This window comes from Leopardus geoffroyi, chromosome C2, assembly GCF_018350155.1.
Source record: "Leopardus geoffroyi isolate Oge1 chromosome C2, O.geoffroyi_Oge1_pat1.0, whole genome shotgun sequence".
In the NCBI taxonomy this organism is placed as follows: Eukaryota; Metazoa; Chordata; class Mammalia; order Carnivora; family Felidae; genus Leopardus; species Leopardus geoffroyi.
Genome location: NC_059333.1, coordinates 139747240 through 139762416, shown reverse-complemented (window position 1 = coordinate 139762416; position 15177 = coordinate 139747240).

Genomic DNA, 15177 nt, shown 5'->3' with positions numbered 1-15177 from the left:
AAGGACACTGATGAACAGCCAGATGAAGAGATACACAGGGTGAGGCCCGGAAGGATTCTGAGTACAGGAGCTTTTGTCTCTGTGGAGTTGGAGTGTGTCAACCTTTGCAGCAGGTAGATGTGTTCACCAGCCAAGAAGCTTTCTAAACCCAGTACTTGAGGGATTTTTACAGACCCTTCATCATGTAGGAATGACCGATCGTAAACTCCATATCCAGTCTCCTCCCTTCTCTGGAGAATTGACGACGGGGGTGTAGTGGATATGTGGGGTGCCTACATGGCCTGCTACAAGTACCCATATCTCAGCAGGCTGCTGTGAGAATTAAATAAGGCTATATTCATATAGCATCACAAATTTTATAATTTCCTAGAGCAAGCATTAATGGTGGATTTTGCTAGTTACTAACAGGTTTGATTCCTGGAGGGAGGCATTCATTAGACAATACGCTAGGGAATGACAGTGCCTTGAAGGGTCCCATTGGGTAGATTTTAGAAACTGCATTAGAAGTTTGGCCAACACCAAAAGTAAGTGAGTTCCTTGACCCCATTTATATCAACTCCACTCTCCTAAACTTCAGCAGACATTTAGCAATTCTGGTATCAAATTCAAGAATAAGTAAATAGTACGTTTAAAGAGGAGCACGAACAAGTTGTATTTATACGCATATGAGGAGGAAAGAGAGGAGGCTATATTCTAACTGAGGGTGTTATAAATCGAGACCTTGGGTGAGAAAAGTACACACAGATTAATTTATAGAATCCTGTCAGCAATGCTACTTTTAAAATGGCTCTTAGAGGCTCTCTGGCAAAGCAAAAGCGAAACAGCTGGAACCGCTCCAGCCTCGGGCTTGTAAAACCACCACCACGTGAATCCAATAAACAGATGCGCATTCCTACCTTGAACCACACCTCCTCCCCCACACTCTTCCACAAATCCAGCACACCAGGCCTCATGAAAATATTTAAAGTTGGTTTACAAAATCGAGGCTTCAACCCACGCTCACTACAGCCACCATCTCTTGTCTCCTCTCCTTTGGCCATTTCCCAATATGCGGACTCTCCTTCCCAGCTTTGCATGCTTCGCATGTCAGAGCAGAGCTTGTTTGGGGCAGAGTTATTCATAAAAGATATTGAATAGGATGGAGCCTGCATCCGTATCTGGATCCATTCTTTAGCTTTCTACGGGCGTGTGGTTCAACCAGCTAGGAATCCCTATGGCAGAATCATCGTTTATTTGGTAAATGTTTTCAATTCTGATTTATGCCAAGCACCAGTGCCTGGCATCAAAGACACAGCAGGGCACTAGTCTCAGACCTTTCCCTTAATTGAAGTCTGGTGGGTAAGTCAAACAGGTGAATAGGAGTGCAGGGCATCATGGGATCACACAGGACGGGAAGGGGTGGGCATGGTCACACAAGCCTCTTGAGGAAGGGCGAATGGGAATCAGCAAAGTGCAGGTGGAGAAGATAGATGTGAAAGGAGTTGGGGGAAGACTGTATGCAAAGTCCTGGGAGTAAAATTCCAGGTTAATTTGCCAACCAGGTTATTTATTATAAGAGATTAAAGAGAGCACTGTACCCGTCAGGTCCTGAATTCTTGGTCTACAAGCTGGCCGTCAAGCTGTGGGAGCTGGAAAGAAGTCCAGCAATGCTGGCGAAACACTTAGTCCAGGGTGAGTTCTGTTGGGCCAGTAGGGTGTGCTTGAGATTTGAATTTGAATGTCTTTGGGAAGTAGGGACTTTTTGTAGTGTGCCCCAAACCGTGCCACTTTTTAGTGCTGTTAACCAGTGGTTCATGTATTATATTACCTGTCTGACTCCTTTGTGATCCCGATCCCTGATCTGTGCCATTCCCTTGATTTTTAACATAAGGAGCTTGCTTGCTAGATAAATAGATCATTCATTTATTCTTTCATTCAACAAATACTTATTTTGGCTCTATGAAGGGGGCCAGATACACATTAGTAATTTCAGCTTCAATGGAGCTTATAGTCTGAAGAGGAGGACAAGTAAGCAAATGGATATATAATATATAAATTATGACAAGTGCTTTGGGGGTAACGTGAGATGGAAACAAGGGCCTACTTTGGAATGGATGGCTAGAGAGAGACAGCCTCTCTGAGGGAGAATGTTTAAGAAGAGATGAGAAGCAGAAAGTTTTCGAAAGCGTTTGGGGGAAATGTGCTTCAGGCAGCAAAAATGAAGCCAAATGTGAAGTTGGGCAAGTGGTAACTTGCACAAGGGAGTTTCTGCTCACCAAGCCATGAACCCTGGCACAGGGTTGTGTGTGTCCAGGGGAAGGGGTATGCAAATTGCAGGATGGTGAGCAGAAGCCCCATGAGCAAGCCCTAGCTGGGAAAGGCCAAAGGACTGATCTTTGCACTCTGGAGAACAGATGTCCTTTTAAGGTAGAATGAATAGTAGAGGCGTACAGGGTGGGGAGGGTGGAGGTGGTGGATAGATCAAGCTGCAGGTGCCGTGGGAAGTCCAGCAATGCTGAAGGAAGGTCCTTTGTAGAGATAAGGGTGATAGGGACACACCAGGGGGTCTTCCAGGAAGATCCAATAAGGCAGGTCATCTGGCTTCTAGGCAGATCAGTGCTCTGGGAAACAGAGATTTAAGAAATACGAAGCAATGAAGGGAAGGAGGCAGGTAGAACAGGCCCAGCCTCAGGCAGATGGAAGCTGGCAGACGCTGATTTCCAGCACCTTGGGAAGGAGGAAGAAAATAGGGGAAAGGGAGAGGCATTAAGTAACAGTGCAGGAGTCCAGTCGTGAGAACTGGTACCTAGGAGCAGAGAAGAGTCAGGGTAAGGCTCCTAGGACATAGGTTATTAGGCTGCTGGCCTTTAAATTCCTTCGTTATAGATCTTAACTTTGGGGAGTACCCGGGGCAGAGTTTGGTTAGTAGGAAGGAATTAAAGGCACACTAGACTTGAAAATTAGATGGCCAATATAAAGATCCAGACAAGTCAAAACATGATCTACCCATCTGGTGTCTTAAACAAGCCATAGCCTAAATGTAGTTTGATGTGACTCAGTCTGGGTGCACCAGTGGTGACTCTTAGTCATTTCTACATTAGTTTTTCAGTTGTGTCAGACATTTCTTACCTACCACCTCACATCCTCACTACACTCCTGTCCCTGGGGTCCTTGGCCCCTTGTTTTCCCCAGCTGCTATGGCAACTAGCTTCACGTGGGCACAACTGAACAGTGCCCTGCTTCCTGTCCCTGCTGTGTGGTATTTGCTTGCCGCTCTGGGCTTTCCCCAAAGCCCCGGAGGTGTGAGATGCTGAACTGGGATCGTGTTATATGTGACCTGAAAGTGTGGGGGAGTTAATGTCCTGTGAAGCAAGTTTTGGTCAAAGTGAGAGGGAAGTGAGTTGATAAATCCTGCCTTCTGATGAGCCGTACTAGCTTATGCGTCTCCGAAGATGATGGTGGGAGGTGGAACAATTGCCCTTGTTTCCATGCAGTGGCCAACTCAGTGGCCTTCCTTCTCTGCCCTGGCCTCTTTTCCACTTCATGGGATTGCTCCTTTAATAAAGTCGTAGTACACAAGCTTTTGCCTCAGGCTTTGCCAAGGTACAATCAGGTTCCAGATTGTGCTGGGGTCAGTGGCTTATAGGTCAGTAGCTGCACAGCCCGATATTAGCCGAGAGCCACACGTGGCTATAGAGCACTTGAAATATGGCCTGTCCTAATTACAATGTAGTATAAATGTAAAATACACATTAGATTTTGAAAACACACAAAAGATACTTAAAATAATGCGTTAATAATTTTTTTATGTTTATTACATGAAGAGATGATAATAGTTTTGATATACTGAGTTAAATAAAATGTACTATTAAAATGAATTTCACCTGATTCTTTTAGTATTTTGAAATGTGGCTATACTATTTCCATTGGACAGTACTTGTCTAGAGTTTGTGGAATCCAACTCCTACCGCACTGGAAAGTTTAGAACCATATCTGGCAGGCTCCCATCTTCTTTTGTTCTTTTGGGACTTCTCTTGTTTCCTGTAATTTCTTAGAAGTCATTAATTAGGGATGCAGTCAATGTTCCAAACCAAGGTATCTTTTCTTGAGGGTCAAAAGAAGCAGTAGCTTGTATATTAACTCTGTGAATATTAAAATGGCCACCTGTCTTTGTTAACGCATAATTTTGCAGGACGTTATGTTTGTAATTTAAACTATAATGAATAAGGGCCTCTATTTGCTACCTTACCAGGTGTATTAGGTTAAGTGGAATAGGTGTTGAAAAGGCTAACAGATTTATAAGCATTAATCTTCTGGTCTATTTTATTATATGTATTTTCCATGCTATAATTGAATATCATAAGTGCAGTGCCTAAGGATTAACTTCTGTCCTTTTTTTTTTTTTTTTTTTTTTTTTGCTCGCTATTATCAATTACATGTTATGATTTGGCAGGCTAAATTAAATTTGTTGCAGGATTTGGCCCTGCTCCTTTCTCTGGAATTTCCTTGTGGCTTTCTTGCCCAGGGAGGGTATTTCATCATCAAATTGTCTTAATAAGCTCTCATGCACATGACATTGGCTACACGCTATGTACAGTACAAGTCAAATAGCTGTGGATTCTACTCTGTTCTATAAAAAGACAAGGTTCTGGCTTGAAGTCACATTCCTTCTCTTGAAATTTGGTTCTGGCTGGATTGAAATATTGTTAAAGAATAGTTTGGTGTGAAGTTGCTCGAGGGATAACAGTTGAGTGAGTTCATACTTAAAAGGAATGTGATTTGAGAGGGAGGGAGGAAGCGGGGATAAGGAGTTTCACGCAGAGCAGGGAATGGAGGGAACAGGTTTTAAAGATTCCAAAGGAGCGGTGGTTTTAAAACAAATCAGATTCACTTGCCATAACACCCTATCTAAATAGAAGCTTTTTGGTTCTAGTTGTAAGCCCACATGATAGCAGATTATATTTCTTTTATTTTGGGTGATCTATTTATTATTCAAAAAAATCCAGAAAACATACTATCCAAGATTTTGAAATACTGAATTTGAATATTGAATTTATTACAACATGATTCTAAAGATGCCCTATGATATTCTCCCAGCAAACACAGTATTTGAGTTGATCCCAAAAGCCAGATTGAGGTAAATTTCACATGCCATGAGTTTTTTAATTTCCCTTATCTTCTAGCCACTAAATTCTGTTTTCTTTGAAATTTTGTTTCTTTTCTTCTCAAATACAAGAAACTAAATGCAGAACCAATGCTACCAAAAGCTTTATTTTGATAAGAGAGGAATTAATGAAAAGTTAAGGATGTGCTCATATCTGAATTGTTCAATTAATATTAACTTCATTTAAGCACAGATAAGCAGAGCGCCGGGACAATCCCCGTAAATCAGGAATTTCAAACTAACATCCCTAACCTGTTTTGCAGTCTTCCAGGGAGGTTAGAGTTACCGGCAGTACAGTTATAGAAAGGTAAAGTTTGTGTCACATTCACAACGCATGAGAATCTTTGTCTACGCTGGAGAAGTTCACCTGCAAAGTGGACTTAAGCCCATACCATAGTCTTGTCCAGTCTGGTTTTGTTATGTTAAATTAATGTCTTTTAAAAATGACTGTTAACGACTTTCACTGCTCATAAAATTAAGGTTACTCTGTTAACATTTTATGACCCAGAGAGGTAGGTTATCACTGGCAGAATTGTAGCTTAGATTTTTTTTTTTTTTTTTTTGCCAAGCACATTGAAGTATAAACAGCACACATCATCATGGTAATCACTTTTGAAATTATAAAGAACCACAGAGATGATACTCATGCTAAGCTCGGCATAGAGGACTTGGCTGACCTGGGACTGGTAGACAAAGGGAAGGTTGTGGCTTTGGTGTGTGGCCAACGGGGCTGTATTTTATTCGACCCCAAATATAGCCCTAATACATAGTAAGCCCTTGTAAGTGTTTGTAGACCGAACCAACGATGGGAAGCTGGGAGTTATTTGTGGTATCGCCAGCTCAGCAGGGCAAGTACTAGAGATGAAATCCGGATGTGAGCCAGGAACGGGAGCAGGTGGAAGCCGATGAGGTAATGGGAGAGAATAATACAGGGAGAAGTTGCTGAGGCTTTCTGGCTCATTCTCACTTTCAGGATTGCATGTGTGCTTTTCTGAGAGGCACATTAGAGGTGCTCTGCAGGAGAGGTTGATCTGGATATAGGTCCCACAGAACTAAGCAGAAGTTGAACATTCCTGTGTTCATGGTAAGTGGAAAACACATTTTTGAGGACTGAAAAAGGAACCCGAGAAGAATTAAGTATAAAGCTATCGAACACCCTGAAAAAAAGAGCTAAGTTCATTGGTAAAGATCATATTTAGTGCTGGTTTTTAAAAAGAAGATGAAGAATGAGCTAGTAATTTCATTTGCAATATGTATAGCGTTTTCTTTTTAAACAGAAAATGATGATTGGGCTATCATGCTTGGTGTAAATTCCTAATGGCAGAGGTGCGGCGGGAGGGTGAAGGAGAGGGAATGAAGTGAGCATCTCCTGTGCCAGGTCTTATGACCAAGACTTTGCATGTATCATCCTCTGTGATCCTCACGATCCATTACTAACACTTGAGAAGTTGACAGTGCCTCCTAGAGAATATGCAAGAAAACTTCCCCCCCTTGTAATAATTCCACACCTAATACACAAATACATGCTGAGTTTAGGTTTCAAACACCAAAGAAGGCAGATGATTTATCTTCAATCCTCACTTTCTTTCACATAGGTAATCTCACTTCTTTCTTTCTTTCTTTCTTTCTTTCTTTCTTTCTTTCTTTCTTTCACATAGGTAATTACTCACTTTCTTTCACTTTCTTTCACATAGGTAATTACTATTAACAATTTGATATATGGCCAAATAAACTTTTCATTTTTAAATTTTAGAGAGCAAGAGTACACATGACTGGGGGAGAGGGGCAGGAAGGGGTTGGGGGGGAGAGAGAAAGAGAGAGAGAGAGAGAGAGAGAGAGAGAGAGAGAATTCCTAGCAGGCTCCACGCTCAGCACAGAGTCTGATGTGGGACTTGATCTCACAACCGTGAGACCGCAACCTGAGCTGATATCAAGAGTTGGATGCTCAACCGACTGGGTCACCCAGGCGCCCCCAACAAACTTTTTTCTTTGCACACATGTATATGGCTTTGAAAATATGAAGGTTATTGTAGAGGGGCACACTTCACTGGAACATACATACGAAATTTTCTGAAATGACTGAATTTTTAAAAAATGACCTTCCCCCACCAGTGATATTTTAAACTTCCCTTTCTTGTTGGGTGGTATACAGGTTCCTTAATGAAATTTCAGTCCCTTTGCATAACTTTCCTCTTACTTTCAGTTATTAGAATGATTTCATTTCAATATTTGTGATTATATATTTTTAAAAACTTCAGTCTTAAATGCAATTCAGAGAGAGTCTCCTTCTCCCAACCCCAGATCTGTGTGTGGCTCCAGCTGCTGGCTCTACGGGAGAGAGGGGGTGGGGAGCTTTCTTGCAGCCTTTTAGCCTTTAGGAGCTAAAAGAAGGCAGTAGAAGTATCAATATGGCCCTTGCAAGAGAGGCTTGCTTCCATTCAGCAGTGGTGGGCATCAGTAGCCCTTTGTCATATTTAGACACTTCTTCCAGCCAAGGATGGCATCCATTCTTTAATGGGCTGCACCTCTGTCCCCATGCAATACCCAACCCTGGCGGTTCAATGAAGACTTCTTTCAGTCTCAACTGCTTGCCAGCACTATCTCTAAGGCTTCCAGATACGTGTAGGATCCCTTCTTCTATCTCTGTCAGAAATCGAGCACTTGATGGGAATGGGGGCAGTTCTGACTTTCTCTCTACCTGGTACCCCCTGCTGCTGGCCACTTGCCATCTCTCCCCAATTCTCTTCTCCTATGCAGGGAGCATGGAGCAAATTATTAGATTTGCTGGCCTACCAGGCATGCAGATAAGGATTGCATGCCAATCTCTTCTTGCAGTCACCCAATCTTTACAAACAATTTTCTTGGGGCCTCACTAGAAATAGTCTATCTTGTCCTGGGGGAGGGGACAAGAGGGGGAGGAGCTCCCGAGGGGAGCTGAAGGAATAGACTCTTCCCATGAATTGCTATTCTGAGGCTGGTGACTCCCTCCCTTCTCATTTCTCTTTTTATGTAGACTGGAGGAGGGTCATGCGGTGCTGGGACATGTTCTACATGTTTGCTTCTTTCAGCAAGGTCTGTGGGAAGGAGGGTGACCCCAGTTTTGACTGCTTTGTGCACATAAAACATGAAGTGCTTAATGCCTTCTATTTTCAGCCCTGACCCTTAGGTGAAATTTTGCACCATGAGAAAAATCCAAGTTGACATCTTGTTTCATATCCTTAGACTCTAAGAACTTGCTCCTTGTTCTGGTTGCTCTCTATTTGTCCCTCTGCCCAAGAACTGTTCTTTACCTTTATCTGTCCTGCTGTTGCCCTGGAAAGCTGACTTCTATGGATTGCATTACTTTTTAAAACTTTTTTTAAAATTTTATTTATTTTTGAGAGACAGAGAATGAGCAGGGAAGGGGCAGAAATAGAGGGGGACACAGAATCTGAAGCAGGCTCCAGGCTATGAGCTATCAGCACTGAGCCTGAGGTAGGTCTTGAACTCATGAGCTGCGAGATCATGACCTGAGCCAAAGTCGGACTCTCAACCGACTGAGCCACCTAGACACCCCTGGATTACATTACTTTGGCTCCCTGGTCCTCTTGCTTTTGGTTGGTTCTGGTTAAAAGAGACACTAGTAGTTGACTGGAGAGTGGTAAGGAAGGAAACTGGGTTATTTAAAACCTTGACCCTGTCTCCTGATCCATGTTCCTCTGTGGCTGAAGTCCTTCCTTAGCTCTCTTGCTCCTTCGGCTCAAGGCTGGTAAAGCCTCCCATTCCTGCTAATCCCAGGGTGTATTACCATCTCATGTTGCTTCCCTTTACCCTTTCTTGTTCCTTTAACCTTGTCCACACCTCTGAAAGGAGCCCCTTCATTAAAATAATTTTAGTTAAATCCTTTGAATGGGCCATCTGTTTCCTACTGTGACCATGACAACATGGTCCCTTTTCCATTAGCAGAATATTCTGAGGTCTACCATGTCATTATAAATATATTTATTAAAATGAAAATTTCCACATAATCTAATCATGAGGAAATATCAGCCATACTCAAATTGCGGGGCATTCTACAAAATAACTGGCTCGTACTCTTTAGAAATGTCAAAGTCATGAAAGACAAAGGAAGACCAAGGGACTATTCCAGATTAAAGGGGACTCAAGATATTTGACAAGTAAATGGACTGCCTAGTCTTGGGCCCAAGAGAAAAACAGTTTTTAAATTTTGTTGTATATAACAAAGGTGCGTGCATGTGTGTGTGTGTGTGTGTGTGTGTGTGTGTGTGTGTGTGTAAGGAGAGAGAGAGAGAAGAGAGAGGAGGGAAGGAGAGAGGATTAAGGAACTGTGATAAAATGTTGACATTTGGAGAATTCACTGTACTGTTTTTGCAACTTTCCTTGAAGTCTGAAATTACTTCAAGATAAAATGCGCGTGCAGTGGACATGACCGCTGCCTTGCTGTGGGTCATTTATTTAGGCTGTCTCCCATTTTTCTTCAGGACAAGCCATCCTGCAGTGAACACCCTTGGACACATCTCTCTGTCTCTGTGTGCCAATATTTCCATTGAATAGAGTTGAAGAAATAGAGCTGTTGAATCAAAGGCCATATACATTTTACGTTTTGGCAGATTTTGCCAAGTTGCAAGGACTGTTTAGTAAACACCTACAATCTGTTTTATATTGTAGCAAAAATATGAGAAAGCTTCTATTCCAAAGTTGGATTATGACCCGTACAAATCAGTCTTTCAAACGGATCAAATTTAAGCCACTAATCGCGTAAGTGTGAGCTGCCTCATCCCCCACCCCTTTGTCTCTTAACATTTTTGATGCCCTGATGTCTGCATCCCTTCTTTGCCCTGGAGTTGGTGACTCATCTCATTTTGGTTTGTCTTTCTGAATTCCACTTAGTTAGAAATCCTGGCTAGTTGTAGTCAAGAGGGTAAAAGAGTTAAAATACTACTTTCGGAGGTGAATTACACCTGATTTTTGTATCAAGAATGACATTGCTTCCTTCCATGGACTTGTATAACCACGAATTGGCAGTTATGATCCTTTGAAAGATCACCAAGTGACCTAATATCAGGGGCGAATTCAGAAAGGTTATAAAATTGCGGTACACTTTAAAGAATACATATGCACGTTTGTTCTTGGGGTATAATCACAACACATTAAAGCTGGAAAGAAAGTTATAGACCATTTGATCCACTGTCTTCTTTTGTAGATGTGGAGACTGCGATTTGCAGTTTGATGTATTGCCTGAAATCACAGTGCTGATAACTGGCAAAACAATAGCTAAGCACTGGTTTTCTGACTTTCTCAAGTGCTTTTTTCTGCTTCGTATCTGAGGTATCTTAAATAAGGGTCTACTGGCTATGCTATGGAACAAATCATGCTATTAACTAAGCTACAAGATTAGAGATAATGATTCGGGTTAGGATGCCAAGGAAAAATTTATTTCAGGTACATAATGAAGAAAAATTTGCATAATGTGATCTGTATAAACGATTTATACTGAGCCCCTACCCAGGAATATTAATGGTAAATTGGATACTTCTGTTTTTATTGCTGGGAACTGCATCAAAAAGTTGTATTACAAATATATTGATGCATAAGCCTCAAAAAGTTTTGCCCAAGTGGGGTGCCTGGGTGGCTCAGTCAGTTAAGCATCCAACTTTGGCTCAGGTTATGATCTCATGGTTTGTGGGTTTGAGCCCCATGTCAGGCTCTGTGCTGACAGCTCAGAGCCTGGAGCCTGCTTTGGATTCTGTGTCTCCCTCTCTTTGCCCCTCACCCTCTTGCGCTCTGTTTCTGTCTCTCTCTCAAAAATACATAAACATTAAAAATATATATAAAAAATACAAGTTTTGCCCAAGTGATAATTCAGTGATGTTTCATTCACACAGTGTAAAATATTACTAAATAGGTATCCTCTGCTTTCCAGAAGTTTGTGTTATTCCACTTAACTTTTACAAGAGACTTACATTAGTATGGTAACAGATTTTTTTTTTTACTTTTATTTTTTTCTAAAGCAAACATCTTCTTTGGATTTTTTTCAGTTAGAGAAAACAGCTACTGATGTAGGTCTTTCCTAAAAGCAAAGTGAACTAACACGAACATTCACAAAGCAGAAGATACTCTTTGCTTTATGCCATTTTGGCTTATGAAAGATTTTACAGGAATGTTCTACTTTTGGACAGTGGGAGAAATCTATATTTGAAAATGATTAGATTTCCTAGATAATTTGTGAAACTGAAACTTGGATGATTCAGTTCCTAATTCTCTTTACAGTAGCATAATTCAAACTAAGATCCCATCATTTAGCTTTTATAATTAAACAATTTCCTGTTTGTGCCATAACAAGGAAAGATAACATATTATACAAGTGTGAGCACTAACGTCTCTCACTCTTGTCAAATCATCTACTTTTGCTTTGGAAACGTATTTTGAAAATTCATTTGGATGTGAATTGGAACATTCTGGAAGCTCAGGAAGTTTCATGTAGAATCTTCAAGTTTGAATGCCACTAGATCATATCTGTACCTTCTTCATAACTGTGGTGGGATTACGGGCAGAACATCCTAGGATTTGAAAAACTTAATTGGTCCGGGAAAATTTTGTAGCAGGGTGGGGCTAACTTGTCAACAGACCGTCAAGAGAAAGAAGATGGCCAGCTAGGGAAAAGACAGTTTCTATGCCAAAGAACCCTGGGATTTGGCTTTGATTTGGGTTGATGTGGGTATCCAAAGGGATCCATCTGGTTAGTGGGTGGCATTTCAGTCAATGGTGATACCATAATATGGGTGGCTTCAAGTCTTCAGATAGTGGTTGTGGGTTAAAGACAGTTGATAATCAATTGCTGGGCAGATGGTCAGGTCCCAACTAAGTGGCTCTCAATCCTGACACACTCAATTTCCTCTAACTGAAACAAGCATTTTGTTATGCCCACTCACTTAACATAAAATAGACTACACACATTATTTTTTTGGAGCAGAGTTGACACACAATGTTACCTTAGTTTCAGGTGCACACGTAGTGATCGGACAAGTCTATACATTATACTTTGCTCACCACAAGTGTAGCATTTGTCATCATACGATGTTATTATAATGCCATTGACTATATTCCCTATGCTGTACTTTTCATCCCCATGAATTATTCATTCCATGACTGGAGGCCTGAATCTCCCACTCCCCTTCATCCATTTTGTCCATCCCCCCACCACGCTCCCTGTTGGCAACCACCTGTTTGTTCGCTGTGTTTATGGGCCTATTTCAGTTTTTTGTATAAACATAATTTTAAAAAATCTGTATGCCTTAATTATAAAATAGAAAAGAAAAAAGTGATTAATAATATTTATTTGAATAGATAAGCATTGGAACTGTGCTTCCCCAAATCCACCAGAACAGCACTTCCCAAACTTGATTGTGCGTACAAATCTCCTGGGGTCTTGTTAAAGAGCAGATTCGAGCTCATCAGGTGTTGGGTAGGCCCTGAGATTCTGTATTTCTTACAAGCTTCCTGGTGATGTAAATGCTGTTGGCACATGGAACACATTTTGGACCTAGAAGACATAATGAAGAAATCAGACTGTTTCACTGAACAAGGGAAAGCTACAAATGTAGTCTGACAGAGGTGTGTTGAATTCACGATTGAATTGCCAGGAGAAGTGTTGCCATTATTAATGTGATTCTTCAGGAAATTCATGGACAAGTTTTGGTAAAATTGTGATGAAAACAAATTCAACCTTTCCCTTGATTTGCACAATGGTTGCTTTCCTGCACAAATGTTTTGTATTTATGAACAGAGTTCAGTTCTAGGCTCAGATAGTGATAGACACATTTTTCACCTACAGGATCGCCCAGTGGGCTAGTTGAAACTTTTGTGGCATATGGGACCACTCTTTGTATACAGAACTATCTATGGATTGCTGGACAGTTAGCATCCCCGACTCCTGCCCACTAAATATCAATAGCACACCCAATCATTGTGACAACCAAACAGTTCTCCCCCAAATTTCTCAAGTCCTCTGGGGCACAGAGGACTGACAGACTATGAATCAACACAGAGTGCCAACCTCAGTCTGCTAATTAAGTAACTGTGGTAGGAACCTATTGTAGGGGTTGGGTAAACACGTCAGGGGTTGGAGATTGCAGCTACTTGCAGCCAAGGGAAGTCTAGGCTTACTCTGATGTGTGCGGTCCCTTTGAGTGTGATAGAAATACTGCAAACTCTGTTGGGGACAGGATGGGCTGGAAGAGAGCATACCTCTCCAATGTTAAGGCATCTACAAACCACCTGAGGATCTTGTTAAAATGCACGTAGTGATGTAGCAACTCTGGGGCGGGACCTGGGATTCTGCGTTTCCAACAAGATTTCAGGTGATGCAGTTGGTGCTGTGGCACAATTTGCTCCACAAATGCTGAACAGCAAGAGACAAAATACCTAACTCGGTGGGCTGTAGGTTGAAAACAACAGTGCCTGGAGCTGAGATGTGAGTAGCCAGAGCGAACAATGATTGCCCCATCTGTCTTTCCGCTCTGTGAGGACTATTTGTTTTCCTCATTCCGTTTTACCTCCCAGATGGATGAAAATCAGCATGCTAAGGTAAAGCTAGCTTGTCTACAGAGGGTCACTGATTCTTACCTTCTCTAGAATGGGGAAGTACTGGGTCACGTTTTGTCTACAGGTCATTTTAAGTTTTAATGGTACAGAGTAAATGGCACAGAGATTCTGTTTATGTCCTCAAAAGATTTAATTAGGCATAAACTGACATATCATTAATAGATACTTGAAAGCCAGATTTTCTGAAGATAACGTCCAATTCAAATAGTTGCTTACTGATGATTGAGAATTTTCTCTAAAACTCTACTGAGGGTGGGGCGCCTGGGTGGCTCAATCAGTTAAGCCACCGACTTCCCCTCAGGTCATGATCTCATCTTGTGGCTTTCTAGCTAGCCCCTGTCAGGCTCTGTGCTGACACCTCAGAGCCTGAAACCTACTTCGGATGCTGTGACTGTCCCTCTCTCTGCCCTTCCCCTGCTCATACTCTGTCTCTATCTCTCAAAAAAATAAATGAATAAGTAAACGTTAAAAAAAAATTAAAACTCTATGGAGGGAAAAATTGTTATTAGGTTCTAGAGTCAAGAAGACAGACACACAACACATGTGATATAAATCTCTACCCTTGTGCCCAGAGTTTTGCAAGCAGGTACCTAAGGCGCAGAATTTAAGGAAGCGCCTGCTCTCAGAGTTGTACAAGAGCACGGTTGGCACTTGAGAGTGATTGCCACCTTAAATTTTGTACCCTAGGCACCTCCCCTACCTTGCCCCAATTCTGACCCTGCCACTATCCGTGACAGACTTTGCCAGGAGATAATGCCTGTGCTAAGAATTGCATGCACCATTTACCTGGATAAAGATTTCTTCCATGTATCTTTGGTTGATTACCTGTTGTCCGGAACACTGTTCTTATTCATAAGATTTGTGGTTTGCCGTAATCAGCCCCATATAAAGCCATGCCAGATCTTTTCTGGAAGACCCATACAAAGAAAAATCTCAACAATTCTCTAAACAGATTTCTCTGTATCTGACATTTCTTCTTGGTCTTCTTGCAAATGTAATATTATTTTACCAAAGAATTAAATAGCTTGAATATTTGTTATTTTGAAAGCTTATCTATAGGTGAGAATACCTAGGTTTAGTGAATAAAAAATGGGCAAAAGAAACAAAAAACAGAACATAAAAGTCAAAACCACAAACCAATAAGCCACAAAACCCTTTCCCCACAAGACTTGTAATCATGATTAAGTTATGAAAAATTTGTTATTTTTGAAAGAGAATGAGGTCTCAAAGGCCAAAACCAACACTTGACATCCTTCTGTTGGAAAAGCCAGCCCAGAACGCTATATAACTAGGTTTTAATTGCTTTGTTTCAGACCTGCTGCGTCAGTATCTCTAAGTGAAGAGTGGACATTTGGAACATACAAAGTGACAAGGAAATGCGAGTACTCAGGCAGAATTAGGAACGAGAGCCCTAGACTATGTCTGTTTTC